The sequence below is a fragment of the Propithecus coquereli genome, unplaced genomic scaffold (genome assembly GCF_000956105.1).
Source record: "Propithecus coquereli isolate 6110/MARCELLA unplaced genomic scaffold, Pcoq_1.0 Scaffold115, whole genome shotgun sequence".
NCBI classification, from domain to species: domain Eukaryota; kingdom Metazoa; phylum Chordata; class Mammalia; order Primates; family Indriidae; genus Propithecus; species Propithecus coquereli.
In genome coordinates, this window is record NW_012135525.1 from 1,684,379 (window position 1) to 1,703,747 (window position 19,369).

The window sequence follows — 19,369 nt, forward strand, 5'->3', positions numbered from 1 at the left end:
CGCCATGACGTCACGCGCGCAGGCGGCTAGTTCAAGGTGGGAGGGAGGACAGGGAGTGAGTGGGGCTCAGGGAAGGAAGGGGACCAGCTGACGTACGCTTGCGTACGGTCAATCTTTCCTCTCGCGAGAGACGTCATCTTCAGCTTCTTGGCTACTACTCTGATGTCACGTGAGGCGGTGCGGCCTTGTAGTTTCTAGCTTAGAGTGGCTTTCTGCTCTCATATTTCTTTCCAGCCTCGCTTTTCCTCAAATCCACTCTGTTTAGCTACACCCTCTCTGGCTTTCCTGTTCCCACCTTTATTCTTGTGCCGGATTTTTGTTTCCCCCTCAAAAAAGCAGATTTGGAAATGCTAAACCACGCACTGGACTACTGCTGACCCCCCCTTGGAGGCTGACAAACATGAATGATAGATTCAGGGCTCTGCCCTCAAGTTACTCACAAACTGTTAAAATAATAAGGGTCACAGATAGCCAAATATAATACTCATTCATTTAACAATTAATTTGAGCCAACCCAACATGCAAGGTTCTTTCTGTCGTGGAATTCACTGACAAGAGTTGTGATTTCTGTGGCAAGGGGAACAGACAAGGAGCTGTTATAGATAGGAACCAGGTGGGTTGGGTGGTGAAGGAAGGCGTCTTAGAGGGCATGGGTTTTTTTGTTTTTGTTTCTTTAAGACAGAGTCTCACTCTCACACCCCAGCTAGAGTGCAGTGGCGTCATCATAGCTCACTGCAACCTCAGACTTCTGGGCTCAAGCGATCCTCCTGCCTCAGCCTCCTGAGTAGCTGGGGCTACAGACAAACATGGTGGCTAGTTTTTCTATTTTTGGTAGAGATGGGATCTAAGTCTTGCTCAGGCTGGTCTCAAACTCCTGGCCTCAGGCAGTCCTCCTGCCTTAGCCTCCCAGAGTGCTAGGATTACAGGTGTGAGCCAGAGGCCATGATTTTTAAGTTGAAACCTTGTAGAGCCAGCTAAGCAAAGACCCTTCTTGGCAAAGGAAATGTCTTGCATCATAACACTAAAGCAGGATAAACAGCTGCAGCATCCTTAGGATGCAGGAAAGAGGTGTAGGCCTCTGGCCCCATAAAGGTTTACTGAAGAATCATGAGGCAGATTGATTAATAGGAGGAAGGAGATACAAATGTATTTACCATGTATACACAGGAACCCTCGGAATGAAGATTCAACTCCCCCCGCAGGATTTAGAAGTTTATGTACCTTTCTGGTAAAATGGATTATAGGGGTGGGGAGAGAATTCTGTTTAGAGGGGGAGGATGAATGGATGGGAAACAAAGATTAACTGGTCAATAGTTCTTTTTAGAATTTGAATGAGTCTGAGAGAGGGGACATTATCTTCTTAAAGAGTCTGTTGTGGTGTGGTCACCTCCTTGGTCTTACCAAAAGGGGAAGGAAAGAACAATTGTTCTCTTAGGTGGGTCTGGACCTTAGGAAGATAAAGAAAGTTTAAATTTTTGTGGAGTGCTGGGAGGGGTAAGGTCAGAGAGACCTTGAGGCTTCTTCAGTTAATCCAGCATGTCAAAAAGCCATATTTTGGGGTAAAATATTTTCAATTTCCTTCAGAGACAAAAGTAGAAATCAAAGAGATAGGCAAGTTCCAGAACATAGATGACCCTGTAGTATACAACGAAGCATTTGGATTTTATTCAAAATGAATTGAAAAGTGAAGAATCTTAAGCTAGATAGTAATCTGCTTTATAGTTTTTGAAAGATCAATTTCCTTGCAATATGAAGAATAGATTGTAGGGGGCCTATGGTAAAAGAACCAAAACAAGCTAATTGATTAAGGGACTAATTACAACAGCTTAGACTGGAATGGTAGCAATGAATGGTTACCAAAAGTTCAGCACTTGTCCCCAGGGCTGGACAAGTGGTTTGAGGAGAAGGAAAGAGGAGTTTATTAATTTTCTGGGAAATGAAGAGTTTGGCACACTCCCATCTCAAAGTACCAATGTCCTGGCTCTAAGCAGAAGCACAGAGCTTTGAAAGGTTCTGATTAATCCCTTAGTCCCATATTTGGCTAAGACAATCTCATGACTTCTGCCTGGGCAATTCCCTGGAGCCATCTCCTGTGGCACAAAGAACAAAGGACACTTTGCTGCTCCTCCCAACTGCTGGCCTGAGGGAGGGATGTAGGTTTTAGTTCTCAACAAGGGTGAGGGGATTTTGAAGAGACAGAAAACATTTTTACCCTTTTTCAGGCCATTCTTTCTGTTACATGAAGATTCATTTATGCATCCATTCTTTAAATAGTTACTGTGTTTCTACCATGTACCAGAAACTGGAAGAGAAGTAGATATAGTCAAGATAAATTTTTGAGCATATAGTTGAAAGGATTTGGTGATCTATTTAAAGTAAAGAAAATGTATAGTATTTAATGTACAGAAAATGGAGGAATCAAGCCTCTAGTTTAAACAACCAAGTGGACAAGATAGGAAGGAGTTGATTTATAGGGGAAATCAAAAGTTCTATTTGGGGCACTGTATTAGATTCCTATGGCTGCTGTAAGAAATGATCACATATTTAGTGGCTTAAAATAACAGAAATTTTGACCTCTCGACTTCCAGCTCGACAGCTAGAGGCCGAGGGCAGAAAAAAAAATTTAAAATTAAAAAAAAATAACAAAAATGTATTCTCTTGCAGTTCTGGAGGCCAGAAATCCAAAATGGTTTCCATGTGCCAAGGTCAAGCTTTCAGCAGGGCCTTGCTTCATTCTTGTCTTTTCCAGCTTCCAGAGTTACATTCCCTGCATTTCTTGACTCACAGTGCCTTCTTCCATCTTTAAAGCCAGAAGCATAGTATCTTCAAGCCCTTTTTTGCTTTTATCACCTTGCCATTTCCTCTTAAAATCCTCTGCCTCCCTCTTAGAAGGACCCTTGTGATGACATTTGGCCCACAAAATAATTAAGGATAATCTTCCTATTTCCACATCAATTTAATCATATCTGCAAAGTCCTTTTTCCATGTAGGGTGACAGTCACAGGTTCCACACATTAGGACCTGGATATCTTTGGGGACCATTGTTCAGCCTACCACAGGCATTGAATCAAGAGAAAATCAATGACATACTTAAAATAGGATAATTCCAGAGAGGTTTAGTAAAGGGACTATTTATAAAGGTGTGGGCAGAGTTTAGGTATTCACATGAGAAAAGGCAATAATCCCAGGTGATTGAGTGTAATAGGCTCAATGAACAAATTTCAAGGGCCCATATGTTTTTTATACTCCTCTCCCTTAACTAACTTCTTGAACTTTTGAGTTGTTTTCCAGAAATGATGGATTTTCTGCAAGAGAAAGGAATTGAGATTCTGAAGGCCCCTGGGCAGACTTCCTGATACCCGGACTCATGATGCCCCTCGACCTGCCCCAAGGTATGGGGCCACTCCTTAAAAAGCCCATGATGTCCATTAGTTGGAGAGATGGATTTGAGGCAACTTCTCCTGTCTGTCGTATTAAAAATTCCTTTCTTCTTTGGCAATCCTTGTTGTCTCAATAATTGGATCTTTGTGTGACGAGCAACTGGACCTAGACCAAAACCCCCTTGCAGTTTCAACAAGAGAGAAACCTGAAATGACGGGGAAATATAGAGGGGTATAGTTTGAAGAAACACTGACCTTCAGTCAAGGACACACCAGCCTGAGGTGACCTTGCAAGGAGGATTCATGGAAATAAATAATCTTATCTCATCTTCTTCCTCTGACCTGATATTGGGTTCTCCATTGATCAAACCTATCCAGAGGTCAGAAAGCAAGGGAAGCCCATTGACGTAATTCATATAAATCGACCCCCAATAGCAGGGAGCAAGGTAGTGAGAGGTTAAGACTGAATCTGGAGGAATTACTACAAAATATCTGGCACATACAAGTAAGAAGCTTATTAACATCTGCTAAAACAAAAACTTAAGACAAATTTAGAAGAGTCTAAGCAAAGAATGATTCATGAATTAGGCAGCACTCAGAAACAGAAGAAGTTCAGAGAGCTCCCACCAGGAGCATGGGCAGTGAGCTGAATTGGCTGGATGTAAAAGTAAAGTAATTGCTTGATTGGCTGTAGCTAGGTGTTTACCTTATTTGGGTATGATCCAGTAGAAAGTCCCTGGTTGGTGGTTTCTGATTGGTTAAACTTAAGTTTTATTTTATTGCTTACACTCAATTGGGTTTTAGTTTGCTTAAGTAGGAATCCAAGATGCTGGAGCTGTCCCATCTAATGGCCTCCCAATTAATTATATTTACACATCCCAGTGGATATGTCAGGTAGGCAGGTAGAGATAAAAGACTGAAGCTCAAGAGAGGTCTAGGTGAAGATATTCATTTCAGTAGAGAGAGCACATATGCAGAAAAGAGCAGCAGACCTAGAACTGGTGTTGAGGAATGTCAGCAATTAGATTATCTGGTAGAAGAGGCAGGCAGAGTCAGTTAAGCATTGAAATCCAAGACATCCCATAGAGGATAAACATAGGACAATGGTGGAAGAGATCAAAGTGAGATAAATGAAAATATGTATATTCAGTAGGAAGACAATAGATGATTCAAAGATAGGATGATTGTATGAATGATGTTCTCTAAGAAGGTGAAGGAAGAATGGAATTCAGAGCCCCAGTAGAGAAACTGCAATGGGAAGAAAGCATGCTTCTCCACTTTAACAAGTGGGAAAAGGAAAAGATGGACATATAAAAGTAGTTGTTTTTTTACGGGGGAAATGGGAATTTGGGGTCAATTGCTGCTCATTTTAAAATGAGCATGAGATAAAATTATTAACTGAGAGCAGAGGGGATAGAGTTCATCTGAAAAGAAAGTCCCAGAGTGAGAAAGTTAACCTAACAGTGAAATGGTTAGTTAACCTAACCTCATTGTTAGGTTAATTCTGTGTCCATTTGAGGGATGAAATCATGAATGAGGTAAAAACTATTATCAAAGAGAAGTAAAGATGATGCCAAGGGAGCAGCAGTTTCTTTTCTCTCTGTAGGCTCAGAGAAGACAATGAAGGCAGTGACATTTGAGCTGAGCCTCAGGTTTGGTGGAGATCGGGTTAGTAATGAGGGGACTCTTTCAGGAAGAGGGCTGTCTGTGAGGGACCTGCATGTCCAGAATTCACCAGCTGCTTCTTCTCCTAGTTCTCCTATTGCAAACCAGATCCTGAAAAATTACCCTTGCTGAGCAAATGCTATCCTAGACCTGCAGTTTGGCCCAATCCCACTGCAAGCATCGACAGACACCTACCACCTACCCTTCAGAGGCAGCTAAAAGGCCTGAGGTGTGGCAGGAAAAGAGGTTAGCAGGAAATACAGAATGTCCCATTTGCAAATATTAATAGATAATCAGGCCTAATCCCCTCCCAAAGGTCCTTAATGCTTCTCCAGAGTGCACCACAAGGCTCAATTTCACACATTCCTTGGATGTTGGCTGCTCTAATCTCATACCCAATATTGTAATTTTCTCATCAGCGTTATGATAATCCAATCTCTTCTTGAACTACCCAAATCAAGGCAGAATGATCTGTTGTGAAATATTCTTAACCATTAGAAAGTCCTTCCTTCGTTTGAATTATAATCTGTCTTCCCATGACTGCTATGCCCTGAGTTTTGTATAAATCACTGTAACATTCCCTGCTACCGAAATGTAACATGTGCATATCCTTGGCTCGGCAGTCCCCATTCTAGGCATCTTCCCTGCAGAAATACTAGCACAAGTGTAGAAAATAAAGGTATGTGAGGCTGTCTGTGGGGCATTGTAATAGTGATCTCCCTAGTTTGGGGATGGTTCAAATAAAACTAGCTAGACCATTTGACAGGGCTGCTACAGAGGGGATTCTTGTATCAAATGGGAGCTTGGATTGATGACCTCAGAAGTTTGTCTAGGTTATAAGTCCTTGGTTTGCTCATTTATGGGAGGAGAGGGGAGCAGACCCTTCTTGTCTCACTCTCTGTCTTCTGTACCTCCATTGTTTTTCTCCCCCTCAGTACAGGAGCTCCATGGAGAAGAACCTTCACATGGTCCCTGAGGTGTCTGCGGCCACCTGCTCCGATTATGCTATAGAAGAGGTAGTCCAATGTGTCAGCCACACGTACTGTGTTTGTGGACCACCCAGTGAAGCCACCCCAAGCACACTTTCTTCTCTAGTCACACAATCTCCAGAGCCTGCCAAAGGGGCAGTAACAGGGGTGGCAGCAGTGCTGGGTGTGTGGCAGCAACCAAGTCCGCAGGCCCAGGACAGATCAACACAGCAGTGTTGGGCACAGCCAGCAAGGGCTCAGAGGGAAAAGGAGCCAGCATGGTCATGGCAGAACCACCACCGTGTCCTCAGTGCCACGTATTTCATGCAGGTCCTTGGAGGGTACTTCCAGCATGTTGGCAGGGGCTCCCGTGGGCTCTCCAGAAGGCAGAATGAGTGTGGTGACAACAGAAGCAGAGACTAGCAATGAGCCCGTTGTGAAAACAGCAAAAGGGCCAGTAGGGAGACCTCTCTACTCAGCCTTGCAGAGTGAAGGCTACATAAGTGAATGGAGCGAAAGCCTGAGAGTTTCCCAGGGCAGTGCTGAAGATCAGATGGAAAAATGGGAAGGATGAGAAGAGCACAGAGCACAGAACTCTCAATCAGAAGATCCTCTACCACAGCACAGGTGAAGCTTGCATCAGGACAAAGGAAGACAAGTCAGTCTGCAAATCATCTTCCTGCCAGTCCTTAGCCAGCCATGAGACCATAAGAAGTTTGCAAAAAGAAAAAAGGCTGGAGCATCCCGGGAGGCAGCAGACACAGCTTCTGCACTCACAAGAGCTTCAGGCACAGTCCCACCATAAAGGATTCTGGGACATTTCACAATTGGGATGGAGAAGCTGCTCTGCAAACTAGCTCAGATTCTGTTAAGTAAGAGACCCAGTGGGACTGGCTCTTTTTAAAACAACTTCAAAGCCAGCCTTACTACAGGGCCCTGCCACACAATAAAGAGGTGGACGCTGTGTCTAAGACTGTGGAGAGGGCAACATGGGGCCTCCTGGAGACAGCAGAGGGGGCCAGGGCTAGAGATGGCTGACCCCGTAGTATCCGAGACCAACCAGGTAACACGTGAAGCCGAGCCTGTTAAATAAGAACCAGAGCAGGAAGCTATCACAGGGACTTGGGGACATATCCTTAGAGAGCCAAACTCAGCTTTCCTTATTGCAGTTTAAATAAAGTAGAAAACCATACAATCTCTGAATGAAATGCCATCTGTTTGAATTTCCATGTCCCATACTCTGAGAGTGGCCTGCGATGTCAACTATGCTGCAGCCTGAGGCTCCTCCGGTGGGGCCCCACCTTACACTCATGTTCAACAGAGCCAGTGGGGACCGGCGTGGTGGCTCATGCCTGTAATCCCAGCACTTTGGGAGGTCGAGGGAGGAGGATCGCTGAGGCCAGGATTTCGAGACCAATCTGGGCAACATAGCAAGACCCTGTCTCTACAAAAATTAAAAAAAATTATCCAGGCATGGTGGTGCACACCCATAGTCTCAGCTATTCAGGAGGCCAAGGCCGGAGGATTGCTGAGCCCAGGAGTTTGAGGCTGCAGTGAGCTGTGATTGTGCCACTGCACTCTAGCCCAGGCAACAGAGTGAGACCCTGTCTCTTAAACAAACAAACAAAAAAACAGAGCTAGTGTGGGTGCTCCATCTCCCCTCAACCACTTTCTGGCTTTATTCCCCCAAGATGATGGCTAAAAGTCATAGACTACAGGCAAAAGCACCACCACCACCTTCTCCTCTTCCTTTTCTTCTCCTTGAAAGTCCCAGATCATAGACATTCAGTCTAGTTCATAGACTCAGCAAGGAGACAATTCATCTTCCTTCAAGATATTCAAGGAAGGAAGAAAGTATATAGCATACGTGTTGGCAATCAGAATGGGACGGTCTATCAGCTGGGCTTAGCAATTCCATTCCTTGCTATGTATATCCTGGAGAAACTCTCACATGTATGTTTCAAGAGAAAACTACAGGAATGTTTAAAGCAAAATATTATTAAATATGAAATATTTGATTTTGTATTTTGTAATAGCAAAACACTGGAAATAATCCAAATGCCTGTCGAGAAGAGAATTGTTAAACTATAGAATATATAGGCAGTGGGATGTTAGTATAGTAATGAAAATGAGTAACAACCATACACATTAAAATGGATGAGTCTCAACTAAGGTTGTGTAAAAAAACGTCACAGAAAAACACATGTGATAGAGTTCCGACTTACTAAATAAGAGCAAACAATGTGTTGGAAAAGTGAGAGAGGAAACAAGGGAGTGATATACTCAAAGTTCAGGCCCATTGTTGTCCCTAGGTAGGAAAGAGGGACACAGAACTCAGAGGTGTGCATAAGGGGTCACACCAGTGTTCTGCATCTGAGCAGGATGGTCAGTCCACAGGGGTGTTTACCCTTGCAATTTTTCACATTCTCCCCTCTTTGAAATAGGTGACCTTATGAGCACTGTCAGGTGGCAGTTATGATGAAGTTGTATTGCCTTAGAAATATTAATACTTTAACCAATTTTCTTTCACTTATGTTTCCCTTTTTATGTATGTAAAAGAGTGATATAGGACAAAAATATGCCTAGGTATGAAGAACCAACCCCTTTCACTATACATAAAATAAAAATTCTAAGTGGCAAAAACAATGGCTTCACTTCAGAGACAGCCAGGTCGCAGGCATAGTTGACATGTAGCAATACCAACATACCATCTTTCCTGCACTCACGAGGTGTGAGGGCTCACATTTCTGCTGTACCATTCTTCACCCCCGCCCCCTGCCCATTCCTTTAAAAAAAATTGTCTTTGTAGAGAAAGGATCTCAGTATGTTGCCCAGGCTGGTCTTGAACTCCCTGCCTCAAGTGATCCTCCCACCATGGCCTCCTAAAGTGCTGGGATTACAGGCATGAGCCACCACACCCTACCCCCTTTCATCAGATTCTTTTTTTTAGAGCAGTGCCTAGGCTGGAGTGCAGTGGCACAATCATAGCTCACTGCAGCCTTGAATTCCTAGGCACGAGCAGTCCTCCTACCGCAGATTCCCAAGTAGCTTGGGACTGCTCATGCCTAGCTAATTTATTTTTTTTAGTTTTTTTAGAGATGGGGTCTCACTTTTTGTTGCCCAGGCCGATCTTAAACTCCTAGGCTCAAGCAGTCCTCCTGCCTCAGCCTCCCAAAGTTCTGGGATTACAGGTATGAGCCACATGCTGCCCGGCCTCGCATTCCTTGATATGAAAGGGTCTGATAAGTCCTTCCCCATTTCCACCTTTATTGTGAACAAAAGAGAAGACTGCCTTTAGCTTTAAATGGAAACTAACTACAGTATAGTTTTATTTTGGTTTTAAGACCGAGTATGGTGTTGACCAGTAAGCCCCATCTTGCTTTGTGTTGATTCCAGTGCTTCTTGAAGATTTAAATTACTGTTTTTCCTGAAACTTTTAAATTATTCTCATTTCCCACTACTGATGGCTTAACTTTGTGCCATAAAGCATTTTGCAGGTTTCCAGGCACTTACATGTACATTCGCTTGTTCAATTCCAACATGCTCAAATTAGTGACTTGTCCAATGCCATAAAATTAGTAAATAGCTGAGCTAGGTCTTGAATCTAGGTCTGTCTGGCTGTAAGCCCAGTTCTTTTTCCACAACAAGCCGCTACATACCTACTGGAATGACTGGGTGTTGGTAATAGCAGAAATAGACTGTCAGGGTAGCCCACTGCAATCACATAGGTTATTTTTGGTTTTCCTAGGTTCACGGTCCTGAGTACTAAGAGATTTAAGCTAAAAAGAGAGTTGCTATTGTTAGTGGCTCTATTCTCCTCCAGTGTATTTGCCAAGAACTGTTCACGAACCAGACTGGGCAGGAATAGGCCATGTGAGAGACGGGAGGGTAGCCGTGAGGTCAGCAGGCTCTAACTCCTTGGACGCTGAGCCAAGTTGTTCAGTTGCTTCACCATGAGCCAGGATGAACAAAGCCAAGTGAAGCGGGAGTCAGGCATTCTATTCAACCAAGTTCAACAGAGGGGAGGCCAAGGAAAGTAGAATTTCAGGGCAGGTTTTTTATTCAGAAAGCCGACACTTGGAAAAAGGCAGCAAAAGGCAGAAAGGCAATGATTCCATCAATTTTGTATGAGAGCAGTGTTTCTCAAACAAGGAAGCAGAAGAGAGCTCTCCAGAATCCTAAGTGTCCTTAGACCATGTAGCTGCGGGTGCGCCAGTAAAGCTGCCTGTTTTTTTCCTGTCTATTAAAAAAAAAGTTATCTGTTGATCTACGCTGGGTCAGGCACAAGGGAAATCTCTTTCACCCACATTTTCTTTCCGGGCACTTTAGAACACTGAGACATCGAATCAAATCCTCTACAGCCATCATACTCACCACCCCCAATTACACAGACCTCGAACTTCCAGCTCTACCTCTTGCTCAGACCCTTTGATGCAAAATGCTAGTCAATCTGGACTTTATTTCAAATAGAATGATCACACATCAGGAAGGGATCAAGGGAATCATGAGGTAATAGAAGATGGTAGACAATAATGACCTTCAGTGTCGATGAGCGGACACTTAGAAACTAAAAGTTGGGGAAGAAATGATTGAAATCATAAGGCAGAGAAGTTAAGTAAATGTTCTTAGGTTTTCTGAGAGAGATCTGCCTCCAGCCTCCTTTTAAAAGTATTAAGCTGCTAAGTTGCCAAGATTCTTAAATTCACTGTTAATCTATCGGGTTCCTTCTGTGTTCTGTGCTCCCTGCTGCTGTCCCACCTAAGCAATACTAGCAGAGTGTTTGACAGTCCTGGGAAGCCCTCTGAGGGCTTCAGGGATGGGAAGTACTATAGCAAAACAGCACAGAAGAAATAAGAACTTTACCACTAATTGAATTTTCTAACTCCCACTTTCGCTATACTCTTTTTTTTTGAGACAGTCTCGCTCAGTCACCCTGGCTAGAGCGCGGTGGCATCATCATACCTCACTGCAACCTCAAACTCTTGGACTTAAGCGATCCTCCTTCCTCAGCCTCCCAGGTAGCTGGGACTACAGGTGTGCACCACCACACCTGGCTGATTTTTCTATTTTTGGTAGAGATGGGGTCTGACTTGCTCAGCCTGGTCTCAAACGCCTGACCTCAAGGAATCCTCCTGCCTTGGCCTCCCAGAGTGCTGGGATTACAGGTGTGAGTCAACACAGCTGGCCATATACTCTTTACTTCTGAGGTAATATTTTGAAATATTTTTTCCACCCTTTAGGGAACCGAAAATGCTTGGAGGAGAGGGATTGCTCTTGGTTTGTAATTCTAAAACTATGTATGCGTATGGTTCCCCAAAAAAATAAAGAAAAGAAAAAAAAGAAAGAATGAGAAAGAAGGAACAGAGGGAAGGAGGAAGGAAAGAAGAACGGAAAAAAGGGAAGGAAGGAAGGAAGGGTGGTAAGAAGGAAGGAAAGAATGGAGGCAGAGAGGGAAAGAAAGAAAAAGAAAATATGAGAGACACCTCATACCTCTACCATCACGTTTACATCATATGTTGTTGACATTTGGTCCAGAAGCAACTATGGGAAGAATGATGCAACCTCAGATGTTAGGACATCAGGACTGTGGCCAAAGAATTTTCATAGCATACATGGAGCGTGGCCAGACTTCAGCTTTGGCTAGATACTTAGTTATTCTGTGCTGTGTTCTCCTTCGCCAGTTCTAAAATCTGCAGGACTCAGACTTTCACAGCTTGATTGCTGTGTTTATCACACTCTTCTTTTCTAGTTCAGGTTTCTGGGGAAGGGAGTCAAGTAATTGGAGAAATGCACCATTTGGAACATTTCTGGTCACAATATTGAAATAATTTGCAGAACTCCCTTAAGTTCTTCAATCATCACAGAGCAAATATCCTACTTGATTTAATTATAATTATTGGCTGGATTTTACAGAAAGCTTATTTTGTAAACGCATAAATTCTTTTTTGGAGAGATAGGTGCATTTTTATAGCTTTTACCATTTTCATTAACAACTTACATTCTTCCTTTTTTCTTATGAACCTCATTGCACAGATTTGAATAAACTGTAATCCTTGGTTTATGCCAACTGTCATCAGTGGTCCATCCATGGTACTTTTTATTTGTATGTAGTTAATTTGATTTATGATATAATGAGTACCCATGAACCCAGTACTACTCCAAAACAAATCTAATATGAACATTCTTATACATGTGTTTGTGGAGTTCATGTGCATGCATTTCTGCTGAGCACATACCTAGGACTAGAATTGCTGTATCATGTGTTATGCATATGTTCAGCTTTAGTACATATTGTCAGACAATTTTCCAAAATGCTCACACCAATTTACACTACCACCAGCAGTAAATAATAATTCTACTTGTTTTAAATTGTTGTCAATACTTTGTATTTTTTTCTTTTCAACTTTAACCATTCTATTGGCTATGTAGATTGCCTTGCCCTTTAACCCCTTAAAATTCTTTATACTATTAAGGGATGTGCTCCTGAAGATAATCACTATTAACCTTTTGATTGCCAAGTCTGATGACTTTTTTTCAATGCTTATCCTTCACCTCTCAGTAACACTTAACACTACTTTCTTCTTGAAACACTATTCCTTTGACTTCCATCATACCACATTATCTGAGAAGGTATGCCTTTATCCACAATTCCAAAATCCAATATAGCCTGAAAACTGAAATTTTTATTGCTAATTTGGTGGCAAAACCTACCCTAAACTGTCATGGGACTATTTGAGACTATTTATAGTCCTTCTTTATGCCACTTAGTATGAATATTCACACGATTCATTGGACATTTATTAATGTGTTTGATTAGAAGATACTGCCCCAGTCCCTGTTCTATATCAACAGAATATAGGCACTGTAAGGGGCAGAGGCTTTTGTCCCCCTAAGGTTTGCTGACAAATCACTGACATGAGGCAGATTGATTGATACAAGTAAAAAGATACAGATTTATTTAACATGTGTACTCGGGAACCCTCAAAAATGAAGACTCAACTCCTCAATGGGGTTCAGAAGCTTCTATGCCTTTCTGGTAAAATGGGTTATAGTAGGGGGGAAAAGAGGAATCCTGTTCAGGGGTAATAAAGGATTACTAGGGAGGATGAATGGATGGGGAACAAAGATTAACCGTTAAATAGTTTCCTTTGGAATTTGAATGAGTCTGAGAGAAGGGACATTATTTTCTAAAAGAGTCTGTTCAGGTGTGGTCACATTCCTGGTCTTACAGGGAGGGGAAGAAAAGAACATTTGTTCTCCTAGGTGTGTCTGGATCTCAGGCAGATAAAGAAACTTCAGTGATTTGGGGAGAGCCAATGGTGGTGGATGGCGGAAGGTCAGAGGGACCTTGAGCCTTCTTCAGTCAGTCCAGCAAGTCAAAATGCCATATTGTGGGGTAAAATATTTCTAATTTACCTTCAGTACTATATTAGTCTTTTAAAATTAGTAAATTCTGAGCTCTGAAATATGTTGACTCCTAGAGTTTTGGGCAAAATCTTGTGCACTGTAGTTGAAAAAGCATAGTCTTTGGAGTCAGATGAACCTGGGTGTGGATCCCACTGCACTTAATGTCTTGAAATTTCAGTCGTTGTTGCGTTTTATTTCTAAAACAAGGAGCAAAATAGCTAGCTGATAAGGCTGTGAACATCTTGTATGACTCACACATGTACAACTCAATAAACTGTATTGAAAACTGAGCTTACTCCCCTTCCCTGACCATCTGCTTCTTTGTTCCCTATCTCAGGGCGTGGCACTAACTTCCCACCATCGGCTCAGCTCAGAACCCTAAACCTCATCCTCAGTTCATTCTTTATTTCCCAGTCCATTGGAAAGTCCTGTCAATTCTGGGTTCTGAAGATTTTTCCATTCTATATGCTTCTCTCTATTCCCACTACTATCTTACCTATTTTACTATAATGTAATGGGAATGGCCTGAAAAAGGGTAAAAATGTTTTCTGTCTCTCTAAAACCTCTCCCACTCTTTTTGGGAATTAAGACCTGCATCCCTGCCTCAGGCCAGTGGTCAGGAGGGGCAGGGGAGTGTCCTTTGATCTTTGTACCATACGAGAAGGCTCAAGGAAATTGTCTGGTTTGGAGGTCAGGAGATTGTCTTAGTGGCAGATGGGATGAATAAGAACCATCAACTATAGTTGAAGAGCAATAGCCTGAAGCTGTAAACCTCCCCTGTAAAAGCTCTGTATTGTTACCAAAAGTTCAGCACTTGTCCCCCAGCCACACCAGAAGAATGAGGACAAGTGGTTTGAGATGGAAAGGGAGGTTTATTAATTTGCGGGCAAATGAGGAGGTTGGCAGACTCCTGTCTTAAAGTACCATTGTCCTATATGTAAGCAGAACACAGAGCTTTTAAAGGGATCGTTTTTAACTTTGGGCTATTTCTGCTTGACTATAGATGATGGTTCTAATTCATCCCATCTCCACAAAGACAATCTTGTGACCTCAGCCTAGACAAGTCCCTTGAGCCTTCTCCTGTGGTACAAAGAACAAAGGACATCCCCCTGCCCCTCTGATTGCTGGCCCCAGGCAGGAATTCAGGTTTCAATTCCCAAAAAGAGTAGGGAAGGTTTTAAAGAGACAGCTTGTAATACACATTGCCCTTTTTCAGACCATTCCCTGTTATACTTCCTCCCAGCACCACCATTGGCTCTCCCCAAATCACTGAAGTTTCTTTATCTGCCTGAGATCCAGACCCATCTAGAACAACTGTTCTTTTCTTCTCCTCCCTGTAAGACCAGGAATGTGACCCCACCTGAACAGACTCTTTAAGGAGATAATGTCCCTTCTCTCTGACTCATTCAAATTCCAAAGGAAACTATTTAATAGTTAATCTTTGTTCCCCATCCATTAATCCTCCCTAGTAATCCTTTATTGCCCGTGAACAGAATTCCTTTTCCCCTTCCCATAACCCATTTTACCAGAAAGGCATAGAAACTTCTGAACCCCGTGGAGGAGTTGAATCTTCATATTTGGGGGTTCCCGTGTATACACACCAAAATAAAATTGGATAGCTTTTCTCTTATTAGTCTGCTTTAGATTTTTCAGTGAACATTCCAAGGGCAAAGAGGAAGTTTTTCCTTCACCCTAACACTTTCAAACCTTCCAAGATTCTCAGCTTACCTCTCTAGACTCATCTGGAAACTATGGTCCATTTCCTAATGTGCTGTACTCTCTTGTCCCCTGGACAAGAAGGTCCTTCTTGACCAGGCTTTACCTGTAGTCTCAAACATTCTTTTTTCTACTCTTTACCTGGTTAATTCCATTCAAACTTCAGATCTGATCTTGGATGAAATTTCTTTCTGGAAACCTAACCTGTTAATGAATTGAATTATATTCTCCCAAAATTCACAGGATTAAGTTTTAAACCTCAGTGTGACTGTATCTGGAGATAGGACTTTCAAGGAGATAATTAAGTTGAAATAAAGTCATAAGGGTAAGGCTCTAATTCAGTAAGGGCTGTTGTCATTATAAGAAGAGGAAGAGATACCAAAGGTAGGCATGCACAGAGAAGGCCTTGTGAGAACACAGGGAGAAGGCTATCTGCAAGCCAAGGACAGAGGCCTTTGTAGAAACCAACCCTGCAGGCACCTTATCTCAGACATTCAGCCTCCAGAAAATTTTGTGAGAAAATAAGTTTTTGTTGTTTCAGCCACCCAGTCTGTGGTCTTCTGTTATGGCTGCCCTAGCAGACTAACATGTAATCCTTCCTCTGTCTTATAGTATGCTGTAGTTTTTCCATTAGAACCTTCACCGCATATTATAATTATCTGTCTTCTGTCTCCTTTTAGATTGGAAGCCACCGAAGGGCAGGGATTTGTCTTTCTTCTTCATTACCGTAGATCTAGCACTTAGCATAGCAGCTAGCACTTTTTTTTCTTTCTTTCTTTCCTGAGACTAGGTCTCACCCTGTTGCTCAGGCTGGAGTGCAGTGGCATCGTCATAGCTCACTGTAACAACCTCACACTCCTGGGCTCAAGCGATCCTCCTGCCTCAGCCTCCAAATAGCTGTGACTACAAGTGAGCACCACCACACCCGATTAACTTTTATATTTTGTGTAGAGATAGAGTCTTGCTATGTTGCCCAGCCTGGTCTCCAAGTCCTGGCCTCAAGCAATCCTCCTGCCTTGGTCTTCCACACTGCTGGGATTACAGGCATAAGCCACCACACCTGGAAAGCAGCTAGCACATTGTAAAGCAAAAGACAAACTATTTTCTTTCTGCTCACACTGAGCACAAAACACTTCTGTGACCAGATGTGTGGGTTTTTTCCCCCACACACCAAACAGTGCTCCAGCTGATACCCACTGGGTGTCCTGTAATTCATTTCAATTCTGACACTATCTGGAGATAGCAACAGATCCCACAAGACTGTCCCTGCTTCAGATGCCAATCACAAGTCCCAGGTTGTGACCTGCACTTGTGACCAACCACTGACTACAAATTGGGATTCCCACAACCCTCCTCCAGGATTTGATAATTTGCTAGGATGGCTCACAGAACTTGGGGAAACACTTTACTTATGTTTACTGGTTTATTATAAACAATACAGATGAACAGCCAGATGAAGAGATGTAGGGCAAGGCACGGGGACGGGTGCAGAGCCACCTCCTGGCACCTCCACATGATCAGCAACCAGAAGGTCATCAAATCCTGTGGTTCAATTTTTTTTTTTGAGATGCGTTCTGTTATGTTGGTCTCGAACTCCTGGTCTCAAGCTATCCTCCTGCTTGGGCCTCCAGAGGACCTGGGATTACGGACATCAAGAATTCTTATAAAGCTTAATCTCAGCCTCATCCCCCATCTACTCTCCTGGGAGGTGGTGGGTGGGCCTGAAAGTTCCACTCCTCTAATCTTCTAATCACTTGGTCTTTCTGGGGAGCAGCCCTATCCTGAGGCTATGCACCTTCAGTCACCTCATTAACACAAACTCAGGTGTTACTGAAAGGGGCCCATTATGAGTAAGACTCAGGTCACTCAGGAAATTCCAAGGGTTTTTGGAGCTCTGTGACAGGAACCTGGCACTTAGAGCAAGTTTATTTCTGATACCACACACGTAAATATTTTTGAATGAATACATTAATAAAGTAGCACGTTAATGTCCTCGCTTAGTTCTCAATGCATGTTAACAGTCAGTAAGTGTGAGATATCTTTCCTTTCTCCTGTTTCTGATTGCTTTTTCCTGTCACAGACTTCCTTTCCTATCCAGTAAATGTAGTTGCAGGTTGGGCCTATTATTTCTACGTAGATACGTCCAAGCATGTCTGAAGATCTTGCAGGACAGACCCACTAGCCATTTGTGTGCGTGAAGGGCTAAGAAGATTCCTGAGAATCCAGATACGATATTCTTGACTTAAGAGTGACAAGTCTTGGTAGTCACTGGAGAGAAACGGCCCCCAGTGTGGCATGCATCTGTTACTAGGGGAGCCTGCTGACCTTTGTTCTTCTTAATAGAAGTCAGCTCTAAAAGGTAATGTATTAGTTTTCAAGAGCTACCATAACAGACTCCCACAGACTGAATGACTTAAACAACAGAAATTTTTTTTTGCAGAATTCTGGAGGCTAGCAGTCTGAGATCAATGTGTCAGCAGGATTGGTTTCTTCTGAGGCCTCTCTCCTTGGTTAGTAGATGGCTGTCTTCTCCCCGTGTCTTCACGTGGTCTTGCCGCTGTACATATCTGTGTCCACATTTTCTCTCTCTCTTTTTTCTCCTTTTTTGAGACAGAGTCTCATTCTGTCGCCCTGGCTAGAGTCCATTGGTGTCATCATAGCTCACTGCAACCTCAAACTCCTGCGCTCAAGTGATTCTCCTGCCTCAGCCTCCCAAGTAGTATAAACAAATAAAGATTTGATTTCTGGAGGTCGGTTTGCCAGCATAGTTGGCACATAAGTGGAAGATTTTCTTTTCTGTATATAATAGATAAGAGGGACTCATCTTCCCTCTGGGTCATTCCTTGTCTGAAAGGGAGTACAAATCCTTTCCCATTTTCAACTTCATAATGAATGAAAGGCAAGTCTGCCTTTAATTTTAAACAGAAACTAACTGTAGATTTAATTGTTTGCTTTACAACTGAACATGATATTGAATGGGTGGTAAACCTCATTTTGATTCAAAGTCTTTGGCCCTGGAAGCAGTCTTAATTACCTCTACTATCCCCCACAGTGGCTTGTCTAATACCAAAGTATTAGATGCAGTAAAATATCATACATTCTTTTTATTTATTTATTAAAACATTTTTTTCACGTGCCAATGTCCCAACATGTTTGAGGGAGGCAGAGCTCTCACATGAGCATGAAAACCTAGTCATCACGCTTATGAGCTAAAAAAGGATTAGTATAATAAATTCTTAAATGAATACATTTTAACATAACTGAGTGACCCTTAACAGTTAAACACAAGCTAAAATATGTATTTAAAGGTCTTTATCTGTGCTTTTATGTTAAGACATCTCAAACAAGAATGTATCCACTCCCACCTTATGGTGCTCTGAGGATTTCCAGGATGCGGGAATACTGCATTGTCAATATTACTTATGAGTAAGCAATCAAACACATTGTTTTATTTGAGTCTCAGACTTTTTCCTCTAACGTTTCATGCATCAACCATGATAAATTTAATATTTAATATCAAATTCCAAAATGTTCTCTAAATACTCAGAAACAACTGAAGGGATTTGGTTTTTGTAACTCTAACAGAATTAGTAAACTTGGTTTTGTTTTGTGCTATTTTGTTTGGTTATTTTCCTTTTAGTAGTAGTTAAAAGAAATTAATTCTTAGCAATAAGCAATAATCAAAGTATCCCCAGAACAGGGCCAGAGCATTCAGGGCTAGATTGGACATTCAGGCAGGCCTTGGAATGTAGACTCTCACACGTATCTCCAAATGAAATTAGTCATACACGCTCTGAGATACAGACAAGACTGATGACGCAAGGCATTTATCACATAACTTCAAATGTGCGTCCCCTCCTGGATGCCATGCGTGTGGGGCATTGTAAATTGATTTGTCTTCTAAGTCTCACAGTTATCTTTTTTCAAATTTGTTTATTGTGGTAAAATATACGTAACATAAAATTTACCATCTTAACCATCGTCAATGTACAGTTCAGTGGCATTAAGTACATTCATTTTGTTGTGCAACCATCACTACCATCCACCTTTAGAGCTCTTTTAATTTAAAAAACCCTGAAACTCTAAACCCACTAATCCATAACTTCCCTCTCCCCCCATCCCAGCTCCTGGCAACTACCATTTTACTTTCTGCCTCTATAATTTTGACTACTGTAAGTACTTCATGTTAGTGGAATCGTACAGTATTTGTCTTTATGTGACTGGCTCATTTTA

General features: G+C 42.3%; 1 pseudogene; it reads left to right on the plus strand.

Annotated features, from left to right (window-relative positions):
* Nucleotides 1–4,483: 4,483 nt before the first annotated feature.
* The window catches only part of LOC105820784, a 21,856-nt pseudogene continuing 6,970 nt past the window's right edge, over nucleotides 4,484–19,369 (plus strand).